The sequence below is a fragment of the Macaca nemestrina genome, chromosome 9 (assembly GCF_043159975.1).
Source record: "Macaca nemestrina isolate mMacNem1 chromosome 9, mMacNem.hap1, whole genome shotgun sequence".
Taxonomy (NCBI): Eukaryota; Metazoa; Chordata; class Mammalia; order Primates; family Cercopithecidae; genus Macaca; species Macaca nemestrina.
In genome coordinates, this window is record NC_092133.1 from 109,005,324 (window position 1) to 109,015,518 (window position 10,195).

Genomic DNA, 10,195 nt, shown 5'->3' on the forward strand with positions numbered 1-10,195 from the left:
TGCCAAGATGGCCCCCACTGGAATCCCTCCCTTGGCTCTCTGCCTGTTGGAACATAGCTAATAGCAAGGAGGAAAAGCCACACTTCGAGGATCTGGGCATTTCAAAGCAGCCAAGCAGCTCTTTTTGTTTTCTCAGGCTCTCCGCTTGCCAGCTAGTTCCACACATTAGAAATATTTTGGGTCAGCTCTGCAGTTCTCAACCATAGCACATCCGTCTTGTTTCATGACTACTTCCCTATAATAGCTCTGGGAAAAACTGCACTGGGCCTCGTCCCAAACCACGCTGCTGGCATCCCAAGCTGCATTCAATATGGTGCCTTCGGGTAGTAATTATGAGAAGTTGAAAACTCCTGCGACTTCCTCGGGTTTGGTCTGGAGCAACGAGGAGCTGTTTGGGTTGAGTTTCTAGAGAGTTGTCATCACTATGACCTTCAAAATGCTTGAGGCAGGAAGAGGAGCTTAATTTACCATGTTTCTGCTGATTCCAATAACCCTGCTCTTCTCTGCAGCCCAGTGGCTTTTGTTTTCCTCCTTGATGTGGATATTTATTGAGTGTCGATGCAAACTGTGATGCTGAAGGAGGTGCTTTTTTGTTTTGGAGACAGATTACATGCGTGAGCCACTGCACCCGGCCGAGGTGCTTTCTTTGTTGCCTGGGATAGGGTTGCCAGATTTGGCAAATGAAAACGCAGGATCCCCAGTTATATCAGAATTCCAGGTAATGAAGAATTTTTTAGTATAAGTATGTCCCATGCAATTTTTAGGACATACATTGAAATTATTTATTGTTTTAGTATATAAATATGTCCCACGCAATATCTGTTTTTCTGTTGGTTTGAGTTATTTATTTATTTATTTATTTATTTATTTATTTTTGCCTTTGTTTTTTGAGACAAGGCCTTACTCTGTTGCCCAGGTTGGAGTGCAGTGGCATAATCCCAACTCACTGCAGCCTCGACCTCCTGGGCTCAAGCAATCCTCCCGCCTCAGCTTCTCGTGTAGCTGGGATTACAGGTGCACAACACCATGCCTGGCTAATTTCTAAAGGTTTTCGGAGATAGGGTCTTTCTATGTTGCCCAGGCTGGTCTCTAACTCCTTGGTTCAAACAATCCTTCTGCCTCAACCTCCCAAAGTGCTGGGATTACAGGTGTGAGTCACCATGCTTGGGCCTCCCGTGGAGTATTTGTACATACTTACATTGTAAATTATTCACTGTTTCTCTGAAATTCAGATTTAACTGGGCGTCCTGTATTTACTGAATTTATTTATTTATTTATTTTCTGTCCCTAGTACTTTATTGGTCATCTCTAGGCCTGTGTGCAGCTGGGTGGGTTTGGGGGAGGGTGTCACTATTCACCAGCTCCCAGTTGGAGGCATGAGAAGGCCTTGGCCTAACTTTTCAGGCTCCCAGACTGTGGAGTTTGGAGGGGCAGATCTGGCCTTTCCTGGGTCAACATAGGGCACCCGTGTAGGGGCACAAGCTCACGATCCATCAGCCAGCCTAGTTGTGTTTGAAGAAGGATTCCTTGCTGTCATTCACGCTGGGCTTGATCATGTCACTGCCAGGCTTCCAGCCGGCAGGACAAACTTCCGGGTGTTCATCTGTGTACTGAAAGGACTGGACCAGCCACAGGGCCTCATCCACAAATTGTCCCACAGGCCAATCATCAACAGTGATCTAGGGAAGGACATCCTTGCCATGGATGATAAAGAGGCCCCTGCAGGCCAGGCGTGGTGGCTCACAGCTGTAATCCCAACACTTTGGGAGGCCAAGGCAGGCAGATCACCTGAGGTGGGGAGTTTGAGACCAGCCTGACCGACATCAAGAAACCCCGTCTCTGCTAAAAATACAAAAATTAGCCAGGCGTGCTGGCACACTCCTGTAATCCCAGCTACTCGGGAGGCTGGGGCAGGAGAATCGCTTGAACTGGGGAGGCGGAGGTTGCAGTGAGCCGAGATTGTGCCATTGCACTCCAGCCTGGACCACTCCGTCTCAAAAAAAAAAAAAAAAAAAAAAAAAAGAGGCCCCTGCAGACAATGCCCTCGTCTGTTTTCGGCATGTCATACTTCTCAGACACACTTCAGGTCATGTCAGCAAGCAGAGGGTTGTCCAGGGGGCCCAAGCCTGCCTCCCTCCTTCCAGGGGCTGTTGCTCCAAGCCAGACGGGTGAACTGAGTCCACTGAGGTCCCTAGCACTTCGCAGCTTTCAGAAGTCCTCAGCATAGTTGCTGAATGCGATGATCTCTGTGGGGGCACACGAAAGTGAAGTCCAAGGCTCAGTGGCTCACACCTGTAATCCCAGCACTTTGGGAGGCCGAGGCTGGCAGATTACCTGAGGTCAGGAGTTCAAGACTGACCTGACCAACGTGGTGAAATCCCATCTCTACTAAAAATACAAAATTAGCAGGGCGGGGTGGCACATGGGCGTCCCAGCTACTTGGGAGGCTGAGGCAGGAGAATCGCTTGAACCCAGGAGGCAGAGGTTGCAGTGAGCCGAGATCGAGCCACTGCACTCCAGCTTGGGCAACAGAGCCAGACTCTGTTTCAAACAAAAAAAGTGAAGTCCAGAGGATGGAAAAAGAGGATCACGTGCTTCCATCTGTAGCCCAACAGCTTTACCTCCTGTAGGCTCCATCCACCACAGCAGTGGCCCTGAAGTCAGGGGTGAGCTTTCCGACGTGCATGTTACCGGAGGCCATGACTGAAAGCTCCATGGGCAAAGGCCGGACGCAGGATAACCAGATGTGTGGACCTGCGTTCTCAGCACCCTGGGCACCCTGTATCTATTTACCCGGTCACTCTGCCTGTGAAAGACACGAGCAGAATTCTCTTGAGTCATGCAGAGGAGACAGGAGGCCCGTTCCTCTTGTTTTCCGGCCTGAGCCTGCTTCTTTATTTTCTTATTATTTTTTATTATTATTATTATTTAGACATGATCTCACTCTGCTGCCCAGTCTCAAGTTCAGTGGCACGATCATGGCTCACTGCAGCCTCTAACTCCTGGCTCAAGCGATCCTCCCACCTCAACCTCCCGAGTAGCTGGGACTACAGGCACACACTACCACGCCTGGCTAATTATTATTATTTTTTAAATTTCTTCTAGAAACAAGGTCTTGCTCTGTTGCCCAGGCTGCTCTTGAACTTCTGGCCTCAAATGATCCTCCCACCTCAACCTCCCAAAGTGCTGAAATTACAGGTGTGAGCCACTGTGCCCAATCTGGCCTGAGCTGGCTTCTTTAGCCCAACTCTCCACCCCTGGGTCACAACATGAGAACCCCTGTAGGGACAAGGCCCCAGTGCACTTGCTTTGACTGGCACTCTCTACTGTACATGGGGCCTCGCCCTGCCTGGCGCCCACTTCCAGAGCCCGCCTAACCTCCAAGTCCTGCGGCTGCCGCTCTGCCTGTGCCTAGGATCCGCCCATGTGGCTCTGCTGGGGCTGCCAGGCTCCCTCTTTAGCGACACATCCACACTTGGTTTCCCCCTGGGTTTCTTCTGTGTCCGCTCTGAGGAATAATTCAGCCTGATTCCTGATTCCGTGCAATCTGAGACCCTGCTCGGATTCTAGATCCTGTGACCCTAGCTCTCAACAGATCTGTCCTGTCCTGTTTTTTTGTTTTTGTTTTTGTTTTTGTTTTAAGATGGAGTTTTATGCCGGGCACGGTGGCTCAAGCCTGTAATCCCAGCATTTTGGGAGGTTGAGGCGGGCAGATCACCTGAGGTCAGGAGTTCAAGACCAGGTTGTAGTGAGCCGAGATTGTGCCACTGCACTCCAGCCTGGGCGACAAGAGCGAAACTCCATCTCAAAAAAAAAAAAAAAGATGGAGTTTTGCTCTGTCACCCAGGCTGGAGTGCAATGGCACGACCTCAGCTCACTACAACCTCTGCCTCCTGGGTTCAAGCGATTCTCCTGCCTCAGCCTCCCGAGTAGCTGGGATTACAGGCACATGCCTCCATGCCCAGCTAATTTTTGTATTTTTAGTGGAGATGGGGGGGGCGGTTCCACCATGTTAGCCAGGCTGGTCTTGAACTCCTGACCTCAAGCGATCCAACTGCCTCGGGCTCCCAAAGTGCTGGGATTACAGGTGTGAGCCACCACGCCCTACCCTGTCCTCTTAAAATGGTTCTGCCTGCTGACTTGATGTTAGAGTGTAGCTCAGAGAGGATTTTTGTTTTTAAGAAGCAGCAGCCACTATCAGTCTAGAGGCCCTACTTCCATAAACCCAGCCACTCTCCTTGAAATCCTGTTATCGAAAGCCCTGAGCCAATTCTGAAGGCCGGAGTCCATGTGCAGCCAGGCAGAGTCCCAGCCAGCACCCTCTCCATGGGCTTGCTTTGCTCGGGGGCGGCAGCGACTGGGGGGCACCTTTTGCACTTTTATTCTGGCTCAGCAGGTGAGTCTCCAATAGAGTCTGGGCCAGAGTCCTTAGAGAGAGCTGTGGCATCCAAGAAAACAGAATTCAAACTCACTTCTGGATCGCTTTGTGATGCCAGATGCTCTGCTGGCTCCTGGGGACACACGCTCACTCAATGACCGAATGCCCTGGGACTCCCTTGCAATGGCAGGCCATGTGAATGGGGCCATCCTGCCAGCTGGTGGCCTCCAAGATGGGACACAAAGATGCCTCCCTGTGACTTCTTAAAGTCTGACCTTCAGCCAGAGGACATCTGTGTGTGTTTGCTGGTCTGCCATGACAAAACACCACCAACTGAATGGCTTAAAGCCACATAAATCTATTGTCTCCCAGTTCTGGAGCCCAGGAGTCCAAAATCAAGGTGTTGGCAGGGTCGTGCTCCCTCTGACGCCAGCAGGGGAAAACGCTTCCTTGACTCAGCCTAACTTCTGGTGGTTTGCTGGTCACCTTTGGCATTCCTTGGCTTCTGACAGGTCCCGCCTACCTTCTTTTGTCACATGGCATTCTCCCCTGTCTTGTGGGCCAGAGGCTGCCCATGAACAAAATATTTTAACACACACTGGTTCGTATTTAACAGACGAAAATCAGAAAAGTGTGGATTTCCGTAGGACTTTGTAACTGTGACCACAGCTTAGGCTTTGCTGGGGAGCAGGTGACAGTCTTATCACCAGTGTGAGTGTACATGGGTTTGTTGTGTCTTTTTCCAAGAATAAGCACAGAAGAAGGGTGGAGGGAATGGGTTCTGTGCATGTGAGGTGGGATGTGAGAGTGCGGACAGAGGGAGAAAGACAAAATGCCCAGAGGCAGGCTGGACGTGGTGGCTCATGCCTATAATCCCAGCACTTTGGGAGGCTGAGGTGGGTGGATCAAAGCCTGGCCAACATGGTAAAACCCTGACTGTACTAAAAATACAAAAATTAGCTGGTCATGGTGGTGCCTGCCTGTCTTCCCAGCTATCTGGGAAGCTGAGGCAAGAGAATTGCTTGAACCTGGGAGATGGAGGTTTTCCTGATCACACCACTGCACTCCAGCCTGGGCAACACAGTTAACTCCTTTTTACATATAAAGAAAGGAGTTTCGCTCTTGTCACCCAGACTGGAGTGCAGTGGCGCGATCTTGGCTCACTACAACCTCCGCCTCCCGGGTTCAAGCGATTCTCCTGCCTCGGCCTCCCGAGTAGCTGGGATTACAGGCCCCCGCCACCACGCCCAGCTAATTTTTTCTGTATTTTTAGTACAGACAGGGTTTCACCATGTTGGCCAGGCTGGTCTTGAACTCCTGGACAATATATATACATATTGTCCAGAGGCAGGAGCTGGTGGCAAATAATGCCCTGGGTAGGTTGGGGCAGGATAGCTGTGTGTGAGGAGCTGGAGGCCCAACACTCACCCCTCTGTGGCCCTGTCCCTGGGCTGTGTTCCTGAAATTCACACAACTGTCCTCACCCGCCCTGAGTCCCTGCAGAACCATCCATCCAACCTCTCAAGGATTTCCTACTTCCCCGGCAATTTCCTCAATCATCAGAAGAGGATTTTCTTTTCTTTTCTTTTTTGAGACAGAGTTTTGCTCTCTTTTGCCCAGGCTGCAGTGCAGTGGAGCAATCTTGGCTCATTACAACTTCCATCTCCTGGGTTCAAGTGATTCTCCTGCCTCAGCCTTCTGAGTAGTTGGGATTACAGGTGCCCGCCACCACGCCTGGCTAATTTTGTATTTTTAGTAGAGACAGGGTTTCACCATGTTGGTCAGGCTGGACTCGAACTCCTGGGCTCAAGCCATCCTCTTGCCTCAGCCTCTCAAAGTGCTGGGATTACAGTCATGAGCCACTACATCCAGGAAAATGGATCCTTAATGTATAAATATACTGGGAGTGAAAGAGGGAAAATAGGAATATGTTGTACTGGGAAGAAAAAACTTTTTCTCAATCCTCTTAGGTTTGGAAATTGGAACCCAGGCTGGGTGCAGTGGCTCATGCCAGTAATCTCAGCAGTTTGGGAGGCCGAGGCAGGCGGATCACCTGAGGTCAGGAGTTCGAGACCAGCCTGACCAACATGGAGAAACCCCGTCTCTACTGAAAATACAAAATTAGGCCGGGTGCGGTGGCTCACGCCTGTAACCTTAGCACTTTGGGAGGCTGAGGCGGATGGATCATGAGGTCAGGAGTTCAAGACCATCCTGGCCAAGATGGTGAAACCCTGTCTCTAATGAAAATACAAAAATTAGCTGGGCGTGGTGGTGGTTGCCTGTAATCCCAGCTACTTGGGAGGCTGAGGCAGAGAACTGCTTGAACCTGGGAGGTGGAGGATGCAGTGAGCCAAGATCATGCCACTGCACTCCAGCCTGGGCAATAGAGTGAGACTTTGTCTCAAAAAAAAAAAAAAAAAAAAAAAATTAGCCAGGTGTGGTGGCATATGTCTGTAATCCCAGCTACTCGGGAGGCTGAGGCAGAAGAATCGCTTGAACCTGGGAGGCGGAGGTTGCGGTGAGCCGAGGTGGCGTTGATGCACTCACACCTGGGCAATAAGAGCAAAACTCCGTCTCAAAAAAAAAAAAAAAAAAAAAAAAAAAGAAAAAGAAAAAAAGAAAGAAAAGAAATTAGAGCCTTGCGAATTAAACTGACAATACAGATTAGCAAGAGGAAAGACAGATTTAATTATGTACATCTGGGATTTTGCAGAAAAATGTGACTCCAGCGAGTGGTTAGAATTTGGGGGTTAAATACCACCTTCATAGGTGAAGGGAGGGGAGCAGGGCACTTAAGGGAAGACCAATGACTTTTTTTGTTTTGAGACAGAGTTTCACTCTTGTTGCTCAGGCTGGAGTGCAATGGTACGATCTCGGCTCACCACAACCTCTGCCTCCCGGGTTCAAGTGATTCTCCTGCCTCAGCCTCTGGAGTAGCTGGGATTATAGGCATGCGCCACCACACCCGGCTAATTTTTGTATTTTTCATAGAGACGGGGTTTCTCCATGTTGGTCAGGCTGGTCTCGAACTCTTGACCTCAGGTGATCTGTTTGCCTAGGTGACAAATTATTTTTAAGAAAGATATATGGGTCCTTAGAACAGATGGGAAATAGGAGAGTTTTATGACAACGTCTAGGTGTGGTGACAGCTTCTCTTTGTCTCCAGTGATAGAAGTCAGTTTTCCCCGCCCGCTTCTCTGAAGGGAATGTTTTTCATGTTATTTTTGGGGAGGCTCTGCTTGTTAGGCAGATAAGAACTCAAAGGACTTCTCAAAATATTTTTTATGGCTGGTGTGGTGGCTCACGCCTGTAATCCCAGCACTTTGGGAGGCCAAGGTAGGTGGATCATTTGAGGTCAGGAGTTCGAGACCAGCCTGGCCAACATGGCGAAACCCTGTCTCTACTAAAAATACAAAAATTAGCCGGGCCTGGTGGCACGAACCTATAATCCTGGCTAGTCAGGAGGCTGATGCAGGAGAATCGTTTGAACCTGGGAGGTACAGGTTGCAGTGAGCTGACATTGTGCCAGTGCACTCCAGCCTGTGTGACAGAGCAAGACTCCGTCTCAAAAATAAAGACGGGAGTTTATTATTTATTTATTTACTTTTAGAGAAGGGTGTCCCCCTGTCACTCATCCTGGAGTGCTGTGGTATAATCATAGCTCACTGCAGCCTCAAACTCCTGGGCTCAAGTGATCCTCCCACCTCTGCCTCTAGCGTAGCTGGCACTACAGGCATGTGCCCCTGCACCTGGCTAATTTTCTCATTTTTTGTAGAAATGGGGGACTGGCTATGTTGCCTAGGCTGGTCTCGAGCACCAAGACAAGCGTATTTATTTATTTATTCAAAACATTTTAAAAACAGAAATGGGGTCTTCTTACATTGCCCAGGCTGGTCTTGAACTCCTGACCTCAAGCGATCCTCCTGCCTTGAACTCCCAAAGTGCTGAGATTATAGGCATGAGCCACCGCACTCAGCACTCAGCAAGACATGAGTTTATTAAGAAATATCGGCCGGGCGTGGTGGCTCATGCCTGTAATTCTAGCACTTTGGGAGGCCGAGGCGGGTGGATTGCCTGAGCTCAGGAGTTCGAGACCAGCTGGGCAACTCGGTGAAACCCCATCTCTACTAAAATACAGAAAATTAGTTGGGCGTGGCGGCATGTGCCTGTAATCTCAGCTACTTGAAAGGCTGAGACAGGAGAATCGCTTGAACCCAAGAGACGGAGGTTGCAGTGAGCCGAGATTGTGCCATTGCACTCCAGCCCGGGTGACAGAGCAAGACTCCATCTCAAAAAAACAAAAACCAAAAAACGAAAAAAAAGAAAAAGAAATAAAAAAATAAATATCTACAGCTGCAGGACTCATGGGGAGACCTGAAGAGGGAGACTCTAGACTGTGCTTCCACACAGGTTCCTAAGTGCACTCAGAAATGGCCACCAAGGGAGTGACAGCTACTACCAAAACCAGGGACCACTGTGCCCGATGGTCACTGCCCCAGCTGTCAGCAGCAGGCCAGCCTGTACTCCACAACCCACACCTGCAAAATGCAAGCCTGTCGCGCTGCCTCCCTCCCCACTCAGTTCCAAATCAACGAGGGACAAAGGTCCAGGTGATAGGTGAAACCCACCCCCCAAATCCATCCCTTAGTGGTGAGAGATGCTGGGAATGGAAGTGATTTTTAAATGCTCTGTTGGGAAAGTGGCTTTACTATATGTGGAACTATTGAGTAGAATTTTATGCAGCGTGGTAGCTCACGCCTGCAATCCCAGCACTTTGGGAGGCTAGAGTGAGACAATTGCTTGAGGCCAGGAGTTCAAGACCAGCCTGGGCAATATAGTGAGATCCTGTCTGTACAACAAAACAAAAACATTAGCAGGGTGTGGTGGTGCATGCCTGTAGTCCTAGCTACTCAAGAGGCTGAAGTGGGAGGATCACTTGAGCCCAGGAGTTCAAGGCTGCAATGAGCTATGATTTTGCCACTATACTCCAGCCTGGGCTAAGTATGCATATTACTTTGATAAAAAGAATTTTAAAAGCTGGGCGTAGTGGCTCGCGCCTGTAATCCCAGCACTTTGGGAGGCCAAGTCAGGCAGATCACTTGAGGTCAGGAGTTCGAGACCAGCCTGGCCAACATGGTGAAACCCCGTCTCTACTAAAAATATAAAAATTAGCCAGGCTTGGTGGTGCACACCTGTAATCCCTACTACTCAGGAGGCTGAGGCAGGAGAATTGCCTGAATCTGGGAGGTGGAAGTTGCAGTGAGCTGAGATCGCACCACTGCACTCCAGCCTGGGTGACAAGAGTGAAACCCTGTCTCAAAAAAAAAAAAAAAAAAAAAAAAAAAGAAAAAAAAAGTATAAAAAAGAAAAAGGTTTTTGTGATCTTTAAATAGAGCTAACTTCTAGGATTATCAAGCAATAGGATGCACTGGCATTTTCATGGGAGTAGGCGGAACATTCTCGGAAGCTTTGGTTTTCCTCTTCTCCTTTATTCTAAGGGCTGCAAAGAAGCCATCTTGCTGGCCGCACTTAAGTAGAGGGTAGGCAGGGAGCTATGTCTTTAATTAGGAAAGAAAGGCCCTTGGAAGGCTGGTGCCTTCTTCCCCAGGGCCTTCTTACAAGCTCACACTCCTCACCTCCCCTTTCCCAAGGCCCCTGAACATCCAGATCTGTATCAGCATTTGAAACTTGATGATCCTAACAGCAGTCCTCTGAAATTGCACTGTGTCTTTGGTCAGACAGCTGGCTGAGCACCTCCCCAGGGAGAGGTGGCCATGAAGGAAGGTGGAAGTTGCATACACCCAATGGCATGTTTAT

At 49.4% G+C, this 10,195-nt stretch overlaps 1 pseudogene; it reads right to left on the reverse strand.

Annotated features, from left to right (window-relative positions):
- Positions 1-1,502: 1,502 nt before the first annotated feature.
- On the reverse strand, positions 1,503-2,701 carry LOC139356110 (peroxiredoxin-2-like; annotated as a pseudogene).
- Between the last annotated feature and the right edge of the window lie 7,494 nt (positions 2,702-10,195).